Below are 22,769 nucleotides of genomic sequence, written 5' to 3'. Positions count from 1 at the left end.
GAATAAGAAGGGTTTCCCCACAGCAAATGGAAGAAAATGCACTCCACTATAGGAAAGTGAAATAAATTAGTTAATGCTTACAAATTTCTTACAGATGAAAACTGTTATCTGTATCACTGCTAACTCCTGCCATGAATATACTTTTTGTGTGCTGAACAAATTACAGTTATCAAAACAGCAGTGTCCTGGGTCCTGGGAATATCGAAGAAGTAACACAGCTTTACGGATGAATTGCAGAATCAGATACCACTTCCAAATTCAGTCAGCAGGGTTGGGACTGACTTATGTGGTGGGGAGAGAGGAGAATGTGCAGGATTTTTTACTGTGACTCTCAGAGGTCTTTGCAGGTGACAACTGTACAACAGAAGATTCTAGAAGGTTGCTATTTTTATGAGGCAACTTCATTGGCACCTTTGTTTCAGAAAATCATGTGACTTTTAGGTTCACAGATAAACCTGAAAAGAACTAGTAGCCAACGACATTGAACAGGAGGAAAATACTGGTGAACTTCCCTGTTAAAGGGACAAGGTACCAAAAACAGAAACTTTCAAGAACTTCAGCTGTCCTACCATGAGAAGGCAAATTCAGTATTTTGGTGGAAGCTGCTTCCTCCAGGTGCATTTGATAATTATCATTTCAAATATTACAAGACAAGCCATTGAATGAATACAACCTGAATGGAGATTGTCTTTAACAGTATGGTAAAGTCCACAACAGGCATGTTTTACACGTCACTCAATTGGACAATTCATATCTGAAAATTCCCCTTAAAGAATTTTCTTGGACTTTATGCACAAAATCTTAACTTCCAAATCTCCCAAACCTAGATTGTCTCTATCATTTAGTTTGTGGTACAACCTGCTATCGACATTTCAGTATCCCTCTTTCTCTTTTTTTTCATGGTATGTACGCACACATAGATGGGTGCACGTGTGAGGGCACACACACAACATAAAACAACAAGTCAGACAACATTTTGTTGAGTGACAGTATAGTTCTCCCTTTCCCATCCCATCTGCTCTCTCTTTCTTCATAGTATCACAAATAAGGGCCAACTCCTTGGGCAGCATAGGAGAAATCAAGAGAAGAATCTGTGTACCTTTGCAGATTCCAGTCATGGGGTCCAAGAACAAAATTGTTCTACAAGTCTTCCAACTTTTCTTTGTATAGTCATCACTCTCTCTGAAAAATTCAGCTCTTTTTCCAGTTCACAGCAGGCTCTTAAACAATGTTGAATAGTAAACGAATGAATGAAGAAATGTCCTAAAGAATGGAGCGTTTCTGAAACCATGGAAAGAAGCATGATAATAAAGAAGCACGTAATATGCTGAAAAGAGCAGTGACTTAAGTCCAGGAGACCTAGCTTTCAGCCCTTCTCCTGACTTACTTTTGATCTTGGGTAGGCTATCTGAGTCTCATTTCTCACATGCCAAAGAGAAATAACACTTATTCTAATGTTTTTATAGATAATATCTATGCCACAAATATAGAACCATATGGTTTAGAAAATACGTGGGCTCATGTTCTCTTACTTGACCTTCCCAACCACCAACTGGTGGCAAAGGGTACCAATCATCTGGCGTGGAAGCAGAGGTCCATAATGTTGATTAGACGATCTTGAATAATTAATAAAGGTGCACTTCAAGCCAGAAGTTCCAGCTGTGACCACACCTTCTTTTCCAGGCAGCAGACAAAGGGAAGAGCCCAGCCATGGTCAGTTACTTGCCACTAAGACCATAATGGCAGAACCTTTTCTCAAGCCATGACTCCTTGCCCCAAATCCGTCTTACTTTCCCCAAATCCTTCTCACTTTCTGCTATCTGTACACCTATACTAAACATTCATAACATAGTACATTACCAAGGCCCTCAGCATTTCACCAAATGAGGACCACTATAAAAATTCCTACAAGTATATTTCTCATCATGGAGTGGGTGTTTAGTAGATACTCAGTGAATTAGGTAGACTATATCAAGCATCAGCAAAAAAATTTCTGTAAAGGACCAAATAGTAAATCTTTCAGGCTTCATGGCCTCTGTCACTACTGCTCCATATTGAAGTGCAAAAGCAGCAGTGGACAGTACAGGAACAAATGGGTGTGTTCCCTTAAACATTTATTTACAAAACTAGGCAACAGGTCAGATTGAGCCTGTGGGCCTTTGTTTGCCAAACCCTTGGACTACATCAACTTTGAAAACAGTCTTGATGTTAAAAACATGATTTTAACACTTCCTTTCAGAGTCAGGGTCCTGACAACTCTTGATTAACACATCTATCCAGGCACTTTCATCCCTCTGCCTCCACTGCCCTCTGAAAAAGACCAACTGGAAGAGAGACCTGGAGCATTTATCATTCAGTTCCAGTTATTCTGAAAGACAAAGCAGGGGCAGAGAGTAAAACCAGACCCCAGGTCTTTGCGCCATACCCAGCATATCAAGTGCCCCTCTTCAAATTATACTGCGTTTGCTGTATACCTAATAAAGAAAATAGAACTATTCTTTCACTTAATAGTCCTTTAGTAAGGGTATGGGGGGCCAGGTTTACTAAAGGCCCTTATAAAATGCCGGCTAAAAGGAAATAATGCTCCTTGGCACCACAGAGTCTTTTTCATGTGAAGCTACATGACCACTTTGCATTTTGTTTCTCAAGCACCTCATGGCACCCATCCATGTGTTAGGCTAATAACTGCATGAATCTAGTTAAAAGGAACCAAGCAATTATTTTAATTAGAAGAGAACAAAAATAACGCTCCTGGATTCTGTTTTAAGGGGCAAGAAGGAAGTAGTCAGGGCTCAAAAAGATCCCACAAAATATTTTTGTGAAAGGAAAAATAATTAAGGCCAAATTTAGAATGTACTTGCAATAAATGGGCCAAATAACATGAATGGCACCACTGTGCAACTAAAACCCATTCATATATAAGAGCCCCAGAAACTCCATTTTTATGTGATACCATTCTGAGTGTATAACTAATTTTACAATGTGAAAGTGAATGTCTAGTAGAGAGTTTAACGATCCTTGTGAATCTCACACAATTTCTTGTAGAGTTTCTGTGTAAACCCTTTTATTAATAAGAGAAATGGGGAGAATATTAGTGAATTTGCCTTTTAAATAGATTTTTTTTCACTTAAATTTTTTGAGTATATTGTTTAGATTTGTTCCTCTTGCGGGGGAGAATATATATATATATATATATATATATATATATATATATATATATATATATATATATCCCTGTTAGTCATCTATTCTACAAAAAGCAGATTCCATCATAGTAGAATTTTAATCATTTGAACTGAATTTAATCATACAGGAAGAGGTTGTGTATGCAGATTTTCCATAGTGTTTGCCTCCCAGCCTCCCTTTTGATCATTTTACTTAATAAAATGGCATTTTGGTCTTTTTATTCCATCTCAGGCTTCCAAAAAGAGATGAAGTGAAACTCAAAATAGTCAAATAGTCAGTGTTGTTCCTTCTATTTGAATCTATAAATGTTTATTGAGCACCTGTTACCCACCAGCACACAGCGAGTTATGGATAGCCATCGATGACCAGCCCATGCCTGCAAAGAGGTCACAGTCTAATCACAGAGACAGAGGCATTGGCAGAAAAGAGCCCATGCAGTACCAGCTAAGTGGGGTCAAGGGTATCTGGCCTGAGCTGACTGGTAAGAATGGATTATCCAGAGGAAAGATATGGACACTCTATTCCATGGAGAAAGATTAGCATATGCAAAAGCTGGGACACAAAGAATCCCAGGTGATATACTGGAGACTGCAAGAGCTGCTGGATCATGAAGCAAGAGAGCAGGCTGGCGAGGGAAGCAAGAGCCAGGTCACATAAAAAATTTTTGTGCCATGTTGTTGAGCCTGGACTTCAACTTGTAAAGCAAGGAAGAGCCACCAAACAGTTTTCAATGATGGACTAACATGGACAGCTTTCCATCTTAGAGCAAGCATTTGGATGGTCGAGAAGATGCTGAAATGGAGACTAGGTGTCCCAAATGCCACAGCCCAGATGGGGTGATAGGCCTTGAACTAGGACAACCATAACTAGGAATGGAGAGGTGGGTGAGGTATGAGATATACAGCATTGAAGGAGATTTTTTTTTTAAGTGACTGAAGGGGTCAAAAGTAGGAGATGAAATTGGCTTTGAAGAATCTCAGTGGGGAGTAGGTGTTTTAACTGAATGCTTGTCATACATCCAAAAACCTTGTCCTCTCATAAGTTCTCCCTTAAACGCGGGATGGACCTAGATCATGGATTCCGGAATTGAGACGCAGTAACCAATTTCAGCCTTGGGCACATGAGCATACTGCTGCGTACCATGTGAAAACTCCTAGAACAGAGTCTAACTTCTATTTACTTACTCATGCAAAATTCACACAAAAAGAGTTTCCTGCCACACGTCTAAGTTAGAATACATAGAAGCCTGGAATGAAAGGAAACTGTGGTGAATACTTACTGTGGTGGCTGACTGGGTTCAGGAATGCCCAGGTAGCTGGCAAAAGATTATTTCTGGGTGTGTCTGTGAGGGTATTTATGGAGGAGATCAGCATTTGAATTGGTAGACTGAGGAAAGATCTCCCTTCCCAGTGCAGTGGGCATTATCCAATCCACAGAAAGCCTGAATAGAACAGAAAAGCCAAGATAGGGTGAATTTTCTCTCCGCTTAAGCTGGGGTATTCATCTTCTCCTGCCCTTGAACATCAAAGCTTCTGGTTCTTGGGACTTCAAAATCCAACCAGGACTTACACCACCAGCCCCATCCCTCCCCCGCTGCCCCGCTATTCTCTGGCTTTCAGACTTAGACTGAGTCACACCATCCCTGTCCTGGTTCTCCAGCTTGCAGATGGCAGGTCGCAGGACTTCTCAGCCTCCATAACTATGGTAGCGAATTCCTATAATAAATCTCCTCTTATATAGGTCTACCTATACATATCCTATTGGTTCTGTTTCTCTGAAAAGCCTGAATGATATACTTAGGACAAACTACATATATTTTAATTTCTATATTTACATTAGACTCATTGTGTTTTAGTTTTTTAAAGAATGTAAAGAAGACATCTCTCAACTTGTTTTACAAGCCAGTTGAATCTTGATAAGACACCTGACAAGGACATCACACTAAAGGAAAATTACCGGTAACTTTCACTTATATGAGGCCTGACAATTAAGTTCGCGAACTTGTTGCAATGATGTTGCTAACCTTTTTTTTGATGTCAGAAGAAATATTCATTATGAATTTGTATCAATGGGACAAACAGTTAATCAAGTGTACTATTTGGAAGTGCTGAAAAGGCTGCGTGAAAAAGTTAGACAAAAAAAAAATAAAAAAATAAAAAAGTTAGACGACCTGAACTTTTTGCCAACAATTCATGGCTCTTGCATCACGACAATGCACCAGCTTACATGGCACTGTCTGTAAGGGAGTTTATAGCCAGTAAACAAATAGCTGTATTGGAACACCCTCCCTACTCACTTGATCTGGCCCCCAGTGACTTCTTTCTTTACCTGAAGATAAGGAAATATTGAAAGGAAGACATTTTGATGACGTTCAGGACATCAAGGGTAATACGATGACAGCTCTGATGGTTATTCCAGAAAAAAGAGTTCCAAAATTGCTTTGAAGGGTGAACTAGGCACTGAAGGGGGTGCATAGCTTCCTAAGGGGAGTCCTTTGAAGGTGACCGTAGTGATATTCAGCAATGAGGGATGGAGCACTTTTTCTAGGATGAGTTCGCGAACTTGATTGTCCGACCTCATATACATTGTTGTAAAAATTATCAAAACGTGCAGCAATACATAAAGTAAATAATGCATCCTAACCAAGTTGGGCTTCGCCCAAAATGCAAGATTGGCTTAACATTTAAAAACCTATGGAATGATACACCACACTAACAGAAAGAAGGAAAAACAAGTCATGTCATCATTCTATAAATAAGTGAGTGCTTCATTTATGACAAAAGCATCACTGCAGAGCACTGAGTAAAGGAAGTGTTTTCCCTTAACGGTGTCGGGTAAGTGTATATCATGGAGGAAAAAATAAATTTGATCCCAACCTCACTCCATATACAAAAAAAAAAAATCAATGCCATGTGGGTTATAGATCTAAATGTAAAAGATGAAACAATGACGCTCCAGAAGATAATATAAAAGGATCTTTTAAACATGGCCTTGAGGTAATCAAAGTTCTCGTAAATAGGATATTGAGAGCACTAACTATAAAGGAAAAGACTGATAAATTAGACTGCACTAAAATTAAAATCTTCTGTTCATTCAAAGATACCATGAAGAGAGTGAAAAGTTAAGCTCAGAGTGGTATATGATATTTGCAATATATATTACCAAAAAGGGATCATATCAAGAATATAGAAATATCTCCCACAAATCAACCAGAAAAGATGAACAATGCAATAGAAAAATTAACCAGACACTTGAAAAGCCCATTCACAAAATAGCCAAATGACCAAAAAAGATGCTCAACTTGTCAATAATCTGAGAAATCAAATTATAACCACAGTGAGATTGAACTGCATACCACCAGAATGACCACAATCAAAAAGACTAAGAACACCAAATGTTAACAAGGATGGAGAGAAACATAACCCTCACCCATTGCTGGTGGGAGTGGGAACTAGTACAGCTTCTTTGGAAAATTCTTTGACATTATTAAAGCTGAGTGTAGTCACCAGGTACAACTTAGTAACTTTCCCTTTAGTCGATGTACCCAACAGAAATGTATGCACACACCCACAAGGGATGTGGACAGGAAAGTTTACAGCAGCACTCTCTGAAACAGCCCCAAACTGAAAACAACCCAAATATTCATCAAGGGTAAAATGGGTAAACTGTGGTATATTATTGACACAACAGAAGGAAACTACACTATAATTACACCCAACAACATAACCAGACTGAACACCTACCATATTATTCCATTTATACGAAGTTCAAATGGTGTCAGAAGTCAGGGTAATGGTTATCTCAGTGGAGGAAAAGGGAGTTTCATCAGGGGGCAATCAGAAACATTGGCCATGTTCTCTTTCTCATCTTGAGGGGAGGGAGGTGGTTATAGGACGAGTTTACTCAGGGTCATGCATCGAGTTGCACGCTTCTGCTCTTTGCAATCTTCCATACGTGGAACCCCAAAAAAGCTTTAAATAAAGTTTCAGATGCTGTTTGCCATTTCTTGGGTGAAGTAAAAAGAGGGACTAACACAGAAAATTTTATAGCATATGTTTAATAAACTCAATCAGTCGTTTGTTCTTACCTGTGTTCAGGTTGCTCTTTTAATGTCTGTCACAGAGCAGAAAAGAAGAACCACACGTGATCAGAGGTCAGCTGAATTAAGGAAAAGAGAATGCCTTCTCCCTGAGGGAAAGCAAATAAAACTGGGACTCTTTGCAGTTTAGCTAAGAGGTGAGGAAAAAAAAAAAAAAAACGTTAAAGGCCCAATGTACAAAATAGTGACAACAATGTAGGGCCTGCTGGAGACTCCTGTATAATTCCAGCCATATTATATAAAGCAAGATTAAAAGGTAACAAATTTAGGCTGGCTACAAGGAAATGCTTTCTTATGAAACATATAATTAACCTGTAGCCAGTAGTTTAGTAAAATCCAACTCCTCCGTCAAAAAAAAAAAGTTATTTATAGCAGCCAAACCAGCCTCTGCAGTTACACTGACTAATATTGTATTACAAAGACTCCCCTGCTTCCAGGCAAAAACTGATAGCCAGCTGGGGTCAGGGAGAAAATTTTCCCTTCGGTGTAGCGTTTCACAGTCCTGTTATCTAATATGGAGCCATCGGAGGGGCTATGTAGTACTTGCACCTCCGCTCACGGCACCTGGCTTTGGGACCCAGGAGGCTGCATTGAAACAAGCCATTGTTTTAATCCTGGGTGACAACACCTGTAGGCCTGTATTTAGGCAACACCTTGTGTTTCCAAAAGGTAAACACAGGAATATCATCAAAATTGTTCCTAACACTACTGTTTTTGCAACAACAATCTAGAAATATAGGGGAGATCTCAATATATGTGCAGAATAAACAGAGCAGGGATGTTTCCCCGAAAATAAGACCTAGCCAGACAATCAGCTCTACTGAGTCTTTTGGAGCAAAAATTAATATAAGACCCAGTATTATATTATATTATATTATATTATATTATATTATATTATATTATATTATATTATATATTATACCCAGTCTTATAGTAAAATAAGCCCAGGTTTTAACATTAATTTTTGCTCCAAAAGATGCATTAGAGCTGATTGTCTGGCTAGGTCTTATTTTCGGGGAAACACGGTACACTGAGGTAATTCCAAAGACAGCTCCTTGGCAAGGAGCAGCTGCAGTTAGCAGCTTGGATTTCAATTGTTGCATTTTTAGGTATGAAAAACATAGATATTATTCATCAAAGTGATTGTCCTGTGCACTTGTATACCTTATATAATTTATTTTTTCAGGGCTTTCTACTTCAAAGAAATCACCAGCTAATGACATTTCAGACTTTAGAAATTTTTCTGATAGCACGCTGGAATTCCCTCGGGGACAAGATTGTGAATAAGTGGATTTTTTTAAAGATCATTAACAGATATTACAAACCAATTCAAACTGAGCATTTTCTTTCCAAATTACTTTAACTTTTAAAGCCATTGGAGGAAAAAAAAAAAAAAGACAGTGAGTGATTTAATTTACTTAACCTGTCTACAAATTGCAGCTTTGTGTTCCATGGGCAATTGCATTTCCAACCACAAAAATATCTGTAATAGAGATACTTTTCTAAATCATCACCCTTGATGAGTGATATTTCAAAAGATGGTAGTGTTTATTTTTTTTATTTAGCAAGTTGCCCTAGAATTGAGAATGTTTATCATGTTGATATGTTTAAAGTAAAAACAGAGCCCTGCACTGTCTATACCTGTTGCTTAATTAAACTCGCAGGTGATTAGCAGGTTCATCAGTTCCTGAGCACACGGATAGTAGGCCTGGGGTGGAAGATTGTGGCCAGGGTGGGTGGGGCTCTTTTATTTAATAATCAAATCTTAGTTCTGGGCTAAAGAGCTAACACTTGGGGTAAGAAGCACCTTTATTCCCCACGTACATCAGGCCTGATTCTTATTTGCATCAACACCCCGTTGTGTATGTTTTCCATTCAAAGAACTCCCGGGGACTTCAAAGGGAGTCTCCTGCAAGGATGGGCTGTGTGGGAGTCCTGAAAGGCTCCAGAACAGGCCCATAGCCGGGAGAAACCATGCCAAGACTAGCTCACGCTGGAGCCCCCAAACCATGTCACAAATTAAACGGTCTCCCCTGCCTATGCCATCCCACAGTGCATGTGGGAAATGTCCCTAGGCTTGCCAAGCACTGCGCTGGCTTCTCAGGCTACCACTTATAAATATTTGATGAGCAGTGCTCCATTTATAAAAACGTATGTTAATAAGAATATTCTTTGAAATTGGAGTCCAATGCAGACTTTTAAAAGGCTCATTGTTTGAGGTACTACTGGTTTCCTTTTTTTCCCTTTTAAAGTGCAAAGTCAACTTACCACAAACCAAACAAAGGAATCTGATATCCTTTTGGATGTCCCATCAACAAAAAAATGGGTAGGGTTCTACTTGAAAGAATGTCCTATTTTTGGAAGGATTTATTAAATTATTGAGGGTAAAGGAACGGAGACACTAAAGTTTCTTGAGTGTCTCTTGTGTGCCAGATATTTTAATTCTCCTCTTCTAATCCTCACCAATACATCATGAGGCAGACTGTATTACCCCCATTTTAAAGATGGAGAAAGGGGCCTCACAGAGATCATACAAATTGTCTATTCCAAGATCCCACAACAGTAAGTGCAGAGCTGATCTGGAACCCAGATCTACCAGCCCCAAAGCCTGTGTTTGTTTCTCTACCTCACACTAACTCCCAGGTGTCTGCCAATTTCAAGTGTCATGTTTATGTCTGGCGGCAGCTGCCATTTTTCTGAAGAGCTAGAGCTCAAAGATGATGGGTTTCCTTGTATTCAAGCTCAGACAGGGAATACTGTATGCCACATGTTGATGGTTAAGTTGCAAAAGAATCGTTTTGCCCCAAAGAGTTCCTTCTGGGATCCTGCCAGGAAATGCAGAATCCAAGGCAGCTGGCAATCTGCACTAGCTAGTCTGAATGCCACATGTGTGTGTCCCAAAATGTTGATGTCCCTCTCTGAACCTCAGAGAACAAAAGTGATTCTAGTGATCACAGTAGACTCCTTGGACACAAGTCCAAGGATGAAGAGCAGGATAGGAAGGACTCCAGGATGACAGAGGACCTAGGTGTTGATCTATAGGTAGGTAGCACATCCCAAATCATCATGCTCCATATTATTAAGTGTTGGGATGGGAGGAAGACGTGGCATCTTCCATTGATCTCCTTGTGCCTTTCCCTAACCTCGAGATGTGGGAGCCCTAAAGAGGTGTAGGATGTGGCTACTGAGTGATCACAGAGTGAGATTAGGGGCCCTAGTCCCTGTCTACCTGGTGAGCAGATACCAGTCAGGGGCCCCAGCTGTCCCTCAGTGGTAACGGGAGCCGACCATGACCACCGGTGAGCTCCCTCCTGTTCCTACAGACTCCTACAGCAAGAGCCACTGAGGCCACCAGAAGGAGCCCAGGAAACCTGTGTGCCCACTGTGGACACCGTTTGCCCTGGGCTCACAGAAAGTTCACTAAAACAGAGACACTGTTCCTGGGACTGCTCACAGGGACAGCCAGTCTTTTGTCACTTCTCTGAGGCTGCTTCCTCATGTGCACCACGCAGACACTTGTACTGCCCGCTCAGTCTAGCATGCTGGATGATGATAAAGACGGGACAGGACCTCATCTATGAAAGCGCTTCATACAACCCAGGCTGCAGGGACCGCGTCTCATTAACCTTTCCTTTAATTCCAGGCACGTTTCTCAACATCAGACTTTTTGATGTATTCTCATCATTGTGGCTCAGTCTTTTAGCGAAAATAAATCTAAACGGGAGTGATGTTTCAAGTGATAACAGTCAGAACCAAAGTTTAAACATAAAATAAAATAAGATGTTTTCTGAGCACGGAACATCACTTTTTATGTATTTTGCAGTCACTCAACAAATCCTTACATAGGCTGAGTTGAGGCTCAGGCTCTGCATTATTATGTTGGGTTTCTAAGCACACTTTACCTGGTCTTTGCACTTAGGATAAAGTCAAACTCCTTAACATGGACAGGTCTGAGGCCAGGCAGGACCTGACGCCTGCTGGCCTCTCAGACCTCATGTTGACCAACTTCCACATGCTCACTGCCCTTCAGACACACTTTGAAGAAGCGGAGCTGGAGTCCCGCCCCCTGGGTCTCCCTCTCCCCGGACTGGTTATTCACCTGCTGGCCCCATCTCTTCATTCCTGCTCAGATGTCCTCTCTTCCAAGAGACCTTCCATTACCTCCACACTCAACATGGCCCAGCCCTGATCTTCCTGCCCCTTTCGGTTTCCTTCAGAGCAGTCACTACCATGTGTGACACTCCGACTGTTTGTCCCCTCATGTGCCATTCATCTCCCCCAACTCAACTACAACCTCCAGAAAGTCAGAGATCAGCTCAGTCTCGTTCCCTCACTTTGTCCCCAGGCCCCAGCGCAGTGTCTGGCACATGCAGGACACAGGAAACAGTGATGCCATAAAGCAGCTCTACCTGGTGTAAAATAACATAACACCCCAGTCAGGTACTTGGTGGCATCGGCTGCAGTGGCAGCCCTTGAACTAAAGGAGAAAAGTTCTCATTTTCCCTCCTCCACCAAGCTCAAGTTCTTTCTGCTGCAATTAATCTGTGCCTCCTCCCTACAAGACAGTGCTGCACACCTGATCTGGAAGGAAGGCCTGTGTTTACTCCCAGCCTGGCAAATGTCTTACCTGTTGGCCAGGGTCCTGCCTGCCAAGGAGGCACAGCTTCCCCCTGTCATCAAAGTGTGAGATGGCAGTGAGTTCGGTGCCCTGCGGGGCCCAGGTGTTACTCTCAGGTGCTTCCTGGGGCTCCTCTGTCTGAGTGAGCACGGGCTCCAGTGACAGCCTAGAACTTCAGCTCCTGTTGCCAAATGAATTCCCTGCCGTGCTGCAGAGTGGAGAGTGGCCAGCCACACTCAACACACACACCTTTTTAGTCTTAAATATTATTTATTGGATCATTTTCAAATTAAAGAATATATACTAATTGTAACCAGTGACACAACCCTTAAAAATGTGAATAAAAGCAAAGATAATTCTTTCGCCCTGTCCCATTTACCATGCCTATATTCATGAATTACTTATATAATTATATAGTGTAATATATACACAATGTATAGAATGATTTCTGTTTAATATACTTATATATAATGATATATTCATATATAATTATATTACATATAAGTTTACATAAGTGGCGTCATTTACATTCCAGGGGAACTTTAGGGCAGCATTTTTTCTTTAAATACCAGCCATTTATGTAGTTTACTTGCCTTTCCCAGGTGTGGTTACTCCAGACACTTAGTGGAGAGCACAGGTGTGCTCTGGCCAGAGGACCACACCTGTGTGCAGCAGCACATGTTTCCCTTTCTGTCCTTAAACGCACCTGCCTTGGTCACATTGGAATTCAGGTGAGTCTTTAGAGAGGAGGCACTGCTGGTGTTTTCTCTTCTCGGTTGCTAGTTGGGGGACATTTGAGGAGATGCCTGTCCCCCTCCCACCCAACCCCCAACCCCAGACCACAGACCACCCCCGGGCACAGTCTCTGGTTTCCCGTCACTCCTTGGCCCTCTAGCTTCCTTCTGTTTCTAATTGGCTCACATTTCGAGCCAACAGCCCCTCTATTATTTCTGACCTTGTCTATTTCCAGTGACCTTCTCAAACTAACAAATCTCTGGGCCAAGGCCTCTTTCCCTTTCTCCACAGGTGTCACTCTCTCCATCCCTCCTCTTCAAAGCTTACCTAAGTCTTCGCTCTGTACCCATTTACTCAGCCCATTTGTCTGCAAGTGACTATTCCTACTGACCCTCACCCTACCACATTGCAAATTTGATCAACACATTTGTGTGTTGCTTTGTAGGTTTTAAACATACACAAATAGATTACTTCAACTAATTCTTACAATAGCCCTAGGAAATAGAAAGGAGTAAGTACACTGCCCCCCCCCAAACATATGGGTCTTAAAAGACATTAGCAGGCAATTTGCAAAGAAGACATTAAAATGGCCACATAAAAAAACAGTCAGTTTCACTCTTAATAAAAGAAGTGCAAAGCATAAAAACATTGATGTACTTTTGACTGGTGAATTAGCAAATATTTAGAAGAATGATAATACTGACTGTTCAGCAAAGGAGGAGAGAGGCAGTGCACTGGATTATTCCAGGCAGGAGTACATATCGGTGATGCCTCTGTGACTGATAACTTGCCAACACATAGTGAGTTAGAAAACCATGGAGCCCTGCAATCGCTCTCATAAACATTTATCCCAAGGAGATAAACAAAGCGAGGCAGAAAGTTTAAGCAACAAGGATATTTTAATATGTGACCGATTCAGTTGAAGTCATGCAATAAAATGCTCTGAAAAAATTTAAAATAATGTGAAAGAATGTAAAATATCATGCAAAATTTTCTACTGTAGGTAAAAAAAAAGTTACACAACAATATGTATTATCTAAGTTCCATATAATAGTAGATATACATGTAGATATAAATATCACACACCCCAAAATGTCAAGAAAGGTTATCTCCAAGTGATGGCATTATGGGTAATTTTATTTTCTTGATATCTGCTCATCACTATTTTCTAAATTATTTTAAATAATCATGTGTAATTTTGTAGAGAGAAAGACAAGAAAATGATAACATTAAAAAAGTTGCCCTGTCTCAATGGAACCAGTTCAACATTTGATTCTTTCATCCACTCATTCTTCCAACAGATAGTTGTTGAAATCCTACCAGATACAACACATTCTGCTAAGTGATAGGAATGCAGTGATTAAGTTCATCTAAAATTTTAAAAGAAGAAGAAGAAGAAGAAGAAGAAGGAGGAGGAGGAGGAGGAGGAGGAGGAGGAGGAGGAGAAGAAGAAGAAGAAGAAGAAGAGGCCACTGCTCTGGAGAAGGGATTTTTGGTAAATGGGAGAAAGCCAGTGGGGGTTGCTGGTTTCAACAGTGAATGCCACTGAGCACAGCTGGAGCTCATTAGGCATTACTCTTCCCTAACCCCAAGAAATGGCCTCAGAGGATATCAATGGATCCGGTCACTCTTGGGTGAGATGTAGCCTCAGAACTGGACCTGGACCTGAAAATGGTGGTTCCTGAGAGTGGACAATGGAGAGAAAGCAGAGTGAGATTTACCCGTGCTCTTAAATCGCATGGTTACTGTGTCTCCTGCCAGCCTGAGACAAATGGCTAGAGAGGCCTGGGCTGTGGGAGAAATGGTCCCATGTGTTACATGACTATAGATATTCATTGTAAAGCCCCAAATGGTCCATCTTTTAAATAAGTGATCAGTGAAAACTCAACGAAATTCCCCTAAAGAGCCACTCTGAGTGTGCCTCTTGAATAAGCATCCAGCCTCCTACAGTTCCTGGATGATATTCCCCTTTAACTTGCACAACTGGAACCTCCCACGCACATCAAAGCCGGTTTTCCCAGCACAGAAGCCACCTCCAGGAAGTGTGGCACACATACAGTCTGCAAGAAGTCTTTGCAGTCTCTAGGGTACCATTTTGTTCCCCCACGGGAACACTGTCATATTCTAAGTTAACTCAAGGCATCTGCTTTGAGTTGTTTTTTTCCCACAATTTTTTCCCACAATTTCTGTTGATTCTTCCCCAGAAGGCCACTTGTGACCAGTGTTCATTTGGAGGCCTAGCTGAGGTTCGAAGGGGGACCATGGTCAAGTGAACCGGCCCTCCTGGGGACTGAACTCGTGACCTCATTAGCACAGGCTTCCAATCAACTGAGCCACCAGGCACGTACCTCATTTAAGGCACTGAAGCAATAATTTGCTAAATGTTAATTCTTAGATTAACTACAGATGAGTAGAGTTCCTAGGGGGAAGAAATGAGAGAGATTTGTTAATTCTTGAAAGGAAATTCGGGTCATCAGTAGATGATCCCTTTGGTTACATTTAAGACATAATTCCAGCATCTGAAGATGATGCTCATCAGAATCTACATCACCATGATTTTTTTTAATCAAATCCTGAGCAGGAGACTTGCAAGGAAAAAGCAAATGCTGTCATTTCTGCACTTGCAAAACACTGCACCATGGTTTTTGTATAGATTACTCCATAGTTTCTATTTTGCAATCAAACACAAAATTTAGGTGGCAACATGAAGGAAAGGTTTCCATATCTGAGGCATTGATGGCCCTCTTGGAGTGGGAACGGCTGGACCCCATTACCTATCCCTGCCCCCAGAACCCTAATTCCTGTGGAAAGAGACCCTCCCTCCCTAGGGAGAAGACCCCCCCCACACACTGCCCCGCAGCCCTGGCTCCAGGCATGCTGTAACCCACCCCACTCCACCCTCTTACCTTATCCCCAGCACACGCCAGAGGAGCCAGTTTTACAAATAGCAAATATGGTTTGGAACAAAGTTTTGACACTGACTCAGTATCCTGTGCTCGGATTACATTTCTATGAATATTCCACCGACTTTTCAACTCTGCAGAACAGTTTCCGCTCTGAGGCTACATTTAGCATTCAGTCCATTTCAACTTCAGTTGCTCCCACCCTGACAGCGATCTTTGAAACTGATATGGCCCTGAAAGAACCCAGAATAACTTTTTTTTAAATATGAGTAATGGGCTAAGTTCCCAGTCTTTGTAATCTTGTGGAAGAACCTCTATGAGAAAGCGCACTGGGAATTGAATTGAATGTGTGCCCACGCTAGCTTTTCCATGGAAAAGCCTGCTTGAAATGCCTGGTTGTTTTGCAGGAGAATTTCTATGAAGTGGAAGACGATGGGAATAGAGCCTTGCATTTTGCACTTACCACCTTCCACCCCAGGATTTTGACAACCATCTTTAAATACTTAGATCTCTGCCTGTTGTAAGAGAAATCCCACAACATCTGGTGGAATGAACCAACCTGGTATTTCAGGAGCACCCCAGTTCTGCCACTTGCCAGCGAGGGGCCTCTGGAAAAGTTAGGCACCTTCTTTGAGTTGTCAATTTCCTCACCTGTAAAATGTAAAACAGTAACTGTCTCCACATCTAATGAAATAATGGACAGAAAATTCTTCAGTCTGTTGCCCAGAACATAGTAGCTACTCATTGAAACTTAACTACAGCAGCTACTATCTACCTCCTGAGAAAAACATGGCTATCTCAGTGGAATCTAGCCTGTATTCTAGATATCCATTCCTTGATAAATGTAAAATAAAAATTAATCTACATCCAAGAAGACGACACTGATGATTACACTTACCACAACCAAGCTTAAACAGCGCGCTATGATTAAAATAGCTAAGAAGATAACAGTCTAAAATGAAAATAGCCAGTCCTGATTTCTAAATGATGCCTTTAAGAATGGTTTCTTATGAAATACATTACAAAATGGCATGAAGAACTTTCCAAACTGCCATGATCAAAATATACAACAAAATTGACAACTTCACATCATAATTGTCAACAACATTCCAAAATTTTAGTGAACCTAAAGATTCTCAGGAATTTCAAGTTCTAAATCTATTAAAAAAAATCGACCAATTCAAATAAAATCAGACTAAGCACATTTTTATCTGAAAATACAATCTGAGACAGCCCCATTTTATACCGAAGGAACGTTCTTATAAGCATTTAGTAAGTTACAATTTAAAACTTCTATTCAAGTTCAAGTTGACAGGGAGGAACTAAATAAATAAAAACTAAAGTGTTGAATTTTATCTATCTTAGAGTTTTGGGCTCAATTTGCTACTTTAATCTCCAGCAGGGAATATTAGTTCAATAAAATAAACATTTTTAATTTCCTCTATATGTTTCCTCAAACCATGCCAATACACTTATCTATGGCTGACTTAAAAGATTTGTGAAGCAGCCCCCCACTTACTTAAAAGACGATGTTTGATTTTCTTATGAAAATGAAGGAATAGATGTGAGCGCTCGTTGTTTTAATGCACTGAGCCCTTAATCGCTTCCAGTTCTGATTCATCAGAAAAATAGTATTCTTGGGAGATTTGGGGGTTTTGGTCACTAAATATTGTCTTTCATTTTGAGATATTTATTTCTTGCCAGAAAATGATACTGTATTTTCCCCCTAATGATGAAGGATGAAAGATGGAGAGAATTCCATTTGGTGATTATAGGACCACGAAGAAGTAAACTGATTCAGAAAACAAAGCCCCAAAAGAAAAAGGAAACCTATTATGTGAAGTAGAAGCATGGAATTCTTGGCAAATATTCAGTTGGAGCCAGGATTGGTAATTTAATAACATCCTTGTTTTGTTAATATTTGGCGAGGGAGGGGTAAAGCTCTAGAGCTTTAGCTTTGGGCCAGAATCTCTCTGCTCTTCACCATTACCTCAGCCAGCATGGGGGTTTACAGACACAAATGCCTGGAGGCTTTGCAAAGGGTTGTTAAAACTACACAGGCCATGGGCAAGGGTCCAAGATGCCATCTTTCCCACATAAACCAGAGATTATGACAGAACCTTGATCTCCACAGCGCAGTGGGCAGTGAAAAATCTACTCCAGAAAAAGCCCACCCTGAATACTGTTTCCCGAGGCCTGGAACATCACACCCAAATCAGAGCGGACAGGTGAATTCACGAAGTGAGACCTGTCGATTGCAATGATTCTCCCAAATCATTCTGTTTCCCTGGGCAATTATGCCACTTCACTTTGGACTGGTCTTTCCCCCTGCCCATTATTGAGCAGAGTTTGGCAGGAATAACCGCCCCAACTTTGGAAATCCTGGCCATACCTGTGCACTTCAAAGGGGTAAACCTGAGTGACGTATGTGGTAAGAGTTAAAGGGCATGCTACAGCAATACATAGCCCCTTTCAGGGACCTGAAGGTCATGGAGTATGTTGTTTTTATAGCTCTGGTTCTCTTTCAAGTTTGAAGGAGAGAAAGTACCACAGGAAGGAAATCAAAATGAAAAAAAAAAAAAAAAGACAAATTGAAGAATGAGAAAGATGGGTTTGGTTCAAACCCAATCCCCAGGACAGTTCTGAGTTGCCACTTTTCTTCCATGACCTTTTAAATAATTCCTGGATTATGCAATATGTAGAAAAAAACAAACTTAATTGCTAAAATTCCTACCTAATTTTCTGGTTTCCATGATGCTCTGAAGAGAAACATGTGGGTCACACAAGTGTGTGTTTATAATGATAGATGGTGGCAGTAAGGGAAGAACTGGTGATGGTGATGGTGGTGATGGTGATGGTGGTGGTGTTGACGGTGGTGGTAGTGCTGGTGGCACTTACAGTCAAATCCCCCCCAAATGAATTAAACACTTTAACTTATGCATCGGAGACTTGAGAAGTCTATTCTCCCCATCTTCTCTGAGTCCTAACTTCCTCATCCACCAAATGTTGATGACTCTGATCACAAAGATGTTCTTTGATTAAGACTTGAAAGGCACTTTCGAAAGAAAGGGAGAAAAGTAGAGTTAAAGCAACTGCTTAAGGGATGTATTTCTCTCTGTGGGTGAGTTTTGATTCTTCACTATTATTTTCGTCATATTCATTGTCACTAAAAGTATTTCAAAGTATCAAAAGTCCTTGAAGCGGCTGCATTGTAAGATTCTAAGGATGCAGAACATTCACTTCATGGGGAGTATTGTGGAGATATGTGACAACACTTTTTTTTTCTTTTTTTTTTAAACTAATGCTCGAAAGTGTCTGGGGAAGAGAAATTCTACTACCAGTGGTGGTAATTACCAATAACACAGAGAAATCCTTTCCCAGTGCGGTTGTGTTTAATGGATGATGAGGAAGTCACAGGCAGTTTATTAATATTTCTCTTCTCCTTCTAGGCTTACAGTAGGATTGAATGTCCCCAAAGACTTTGAAGTTACACATGGTCATGTGACTATTTTGACCAATGAAATGTGAGAAATGGCAGGTGTCACTTCTGGACAGAAGCTTTAAGAGACAGGGCAAAGGTCACCATGCTCCCTTCTCTGACTACGGTGAATGTGGAAACAGTTTTAGAAAGGAAGCTCCATCATCCTAAGCCCCTACATGTCTACAGCGGGCAGACACCCCTTCTGACCCACAGTGCACGCGCCATGGAATCAAGAAATAAACTCGCTGTTTGAAGCCACTGAGGTTTTAATGGTGATTTGCTACCAGAGCATAACCATCTCTATCCTAACAGATACAGATGGCAACTAGCTAAAACAAGGGGTTTAAAGTCACTGGTGGTCACATCAGAAAGAACAAATTTGTCTTTCTAAGAAGAAACTGAGCCCTCAAGCCTCTCTCTTATCTAATCACTAACTCAGACATTTAACCACTGCCTAGTGACTATACAAAAAGTGCTTAGGAGAAAGGTATAACATGACCTGCAAGCAACTGAAAGTCACTCTAGCCCACACAAAACTGCAGGAAAATTTGGAACTTTCTTTTGACTAAGTTCTATTTCAAGCAACAAACCACCTTCTTGCCACTATCCAGGCAGACGGACTCAGATGCCTTATCGCTTTGAGAACTGTTCACTTCAAGACCGCACTGCGCAAGATATAAGACTCCTTAAGGAACTCTACTTTTAAAGAAAACCAAATCTCACAAAATTAGTACATTATCACATTCAAAGTGAGGTGGCAAATGTGAAAAGCCCATCTGTGCCCACCCCCCTCCGCCCCACAAACTACCACCACCCAGAGCTGCAGCTATGCATGAAAATCTAACACATGCAAAGTATAGAGGCTCTTTGAAAATTTGGCCCAGTGTGTCTTATATGTGAGTTGCAGTCTTACGGAGCCTTGCCAACAACAACAAAGAGGAAAGAAAAGGAAAGGTTTTCTTTTCTCTGAACTTGGAAATGAAACATAAAACTTCTCTTTTCTACGAGGCTGAATGGCTCTGATTTTCCACACTCAAGATGATCTCTTACTAGCCATTACCTTCATAATATCCATGTGGCTTTTTAGTGGGCATTTCTTTCCTCCTAAATTAATCTCATTGCGTCAGTGGCCCAAAGAGACACCCCAGTTCCCTACGGAGGCGCTTGGATCCTCACCAGACCTCAGGTCATTGTAAAGATAAAATGAAATCGATGATATAAGTGTGCTTTAAAACACTCAAAGTGTTAATGGCATTATTTTTTCCACGCGTTGCTTCCACCTCATCCACTGTGTCTGTTGTGTGTACCTTCTACCGCTTTAAGTTTTCTGAGGTCTCTGCACAGGTAAGTACAGAGGGAACTAACACTTACTGGAACTACACCAAGTACAAAATTCACAGAAAAACCCTACGAGTTGGGTGTTATTATCTCTAAAAATGAAGAGAGGTGAAGAGAATTTAGCAGTTTACCCAGGGTGACACAAACTGGGGTACGTGGAGAGCCCTCGTCAGAACCCTCTCTGTCCGTTGACTCAAAACACACACAGTACCACCTCCCATCTGAGGGGTCTTCCTGCTACTAGCCAAGTCTGTTCCGAAAAGGATGCATGCGGTGGTGTTCTCTACTTAGCTGATGAGAAGAATGTACTAAACTGCCATGTTAAGCTGGCTAGGCAGAACGCTCAACCTAGAGTTTCTTCAATGTAACCATGGCTTACCAGACAAAGAAGGATCTGGACAGGCGAGTGAGGACAAAAAGACGGCCTGTGCCCATCTGGAAGAGAGGGCAAGACTGAGCAACTGTGAAAAAGAAATTAGGGAGCAAGTCCAATTCAAAGTTTAATGTAAACTACATGAAAAGTTAGTTAGTTGTCCATTAACATATATTGGTTTGAAATTTCCAACAGCTTAGGAAATCTCTATAGGAAGAAACAACATCTAATAGCCAGAAAAGCAAAGAACAGCCAGAGATAAGGGTGTTATGGATAAAGGATAGTCGTAGGTAGACGCATAAGGAACATTGACAGGGAAATTCAATGGTGGGGCAGAGAAAAAAATCCCAGTGCTATACCACTGGGAAAGAAGGGGACCATAGAGTAAAGCAAAGAAAAGCAAATGTGGAAAGATTTCTGGGAGATTGACTTTAAACAATGAAAGGGAAGAATATCCAAATAGCAAAATAGCGGTTTGAAATGGTCAACATTATTTCTGCAGAAAGTAAATACATACAGTCTCCTTAGAAAACCAGCTGAAATAGGCACCAGAAACCCTAGAAAATTTACAAAGGACCAAATCATCTGACTCAGGTTAAGAATTCTGATAAATATATTAGCTACTTCAAAAGGCATAGCCAAAATAAGAAAAAGAAAAGCCTTTTAACGTTTAAAAATATCAGGTTTCTAAACAATATTTTTGTTGCAAACTTCCGGATTTTTAGTGAAATCTTTTTCCCCAGTTATTTTCCTATTTTACATACCCAAAGTCACACCCAAATAATTACCCCCCCCAAAAAAAAGTTTGCAATCTCTTACTTCACTGCTTTGTAAATGGTATCACAAGAAATTCCTCATCTTGGGGGATATTCCTTGGTCCATATTCCTTCATAGAATGCTTTGATTTTCATACTTGAACCATACATTTTTTAAAAAATTTTAGCCCTACTTAATTTGTTTACTGAGTTCACTGGTTCACGGACTTCACTGGAATTTATAGCTGAATTGTCACTCATTTCAGTGCAAACAGGCCAACATTTTTAAGATATAGACACATATGGGCTTTCCTCAATATTAATTAATTTGCACTGCTTCCTCATGGCACATTATTAGCAAAACGGCTTTTCTTAAATTCTGGATCTGCAATATGAACGTTCATATTGAATATTCACCCATAAATTCCCAAAGTTAAAGTGATAATTTTATAACTCATGCCACTTTATTTGGATAATTTAGTTGCCCATGCCTTTCTTATGGAGAATCATACCTTTAAAAGTCACATGCCCTTATCTTTTAGTAATCTTTTCCATCACAAAAATCTTCCTGGTTGGTAATATGAGGAAAATAAGAAATTTAAGACCTTTTATACTAGGCTTAGAACTACTAGTAAAAAAAGAAAAGAAAAAAAAAGTTTCTGTATTTAAAATAATACTTTCCAGCCCAGAACGTAAGAATATAGTATCCTAACTGTCCTGGGTCATTTTTTGTAATTTCGTGGTTATATTTTCTACATAGTGTCTATGGAAGACTCATTTAGATGTCTGGTCTCAGTGCCTTCACTGAAGAGGAGTGAGGTAGCAGAATATTTGATTTTTTTCCATTCATATTTACTATTTCATATTTACTTAGCAAAATTATCCTGGACTTCACCTAAATGATTAATAAAATTAATATATAAAAGTTCAAGAGACATAAGAAAAGATTCTCTAGACTGACCCCAGACTAGATATCAAGCTAACGGGTCCCAATTCTCATGTATGCACACGTATCACCTCTCCAATGTGGAGTTTCACCCCTCAGTTCTGAATAACACTATCCAACCAAAAAAATTATCACAATAAACAAATGGTGTTTGCAAACCAAAATAATATATGTCAAGTACAGTGGGAATACCAGGGCTTTAGGGAAGGGACTTGAAAAAGTCTGAGTAAGGAGCATTGCAAAAGAATGTCAGAGATCCTTTGTTTGTATGTTTGTTTCTCTATCACCCTCCGTTGCAAGGGAAGTCATGATATCCAGCGGCCCAGCCACACTGA

At 40.5% G+C, this 22,769-nt stretch overlaps 1 long non-coding RNA gene across 1 annotated transcript in view; it reads right to left on the bottom strand.

The window, feature by feature from the left end:
• Window positions 1-22,769, bottom strand: part of LOC308505505 — a 49,350-nt gene that overhangs the window by 5,538 nt on the left and 21,043 nt on the right. Inside the window, exons 2-4 of the long non-coding RNA XR_013994568.1 lie at window positions 16,101-16,192; window positions 4,466-4,627; window positions 1,100-1,281 (exon numbers count right to left, since the gene is read on the bottom strand). This is a non-coding gene — a long non-coding RNA (uncharacterized lncRNA). The remainder of the gene's footprint in view (window positions 1-1,099; window positions 1,282-4,465; window positions 4,628-16,100; window positions 16,193-22,769) is intronic.

This window comes from Rhinolophus hipposideros, assembly GCF_964194185.1.
Source record: "Rhinolophus hipposideros genome assembly, chromosome: 12".
NCBI lineage: Eukaryota > Metazoa > Chordata > Mammalia > Chiroptera > Rhinolophidae > Rhinolophus > Rhinolophus hipposideros.
Note: the sequence above shows the minus strand (reverse complement) of the source record. Positions and strands in the feature narration are given on the sequence as shown.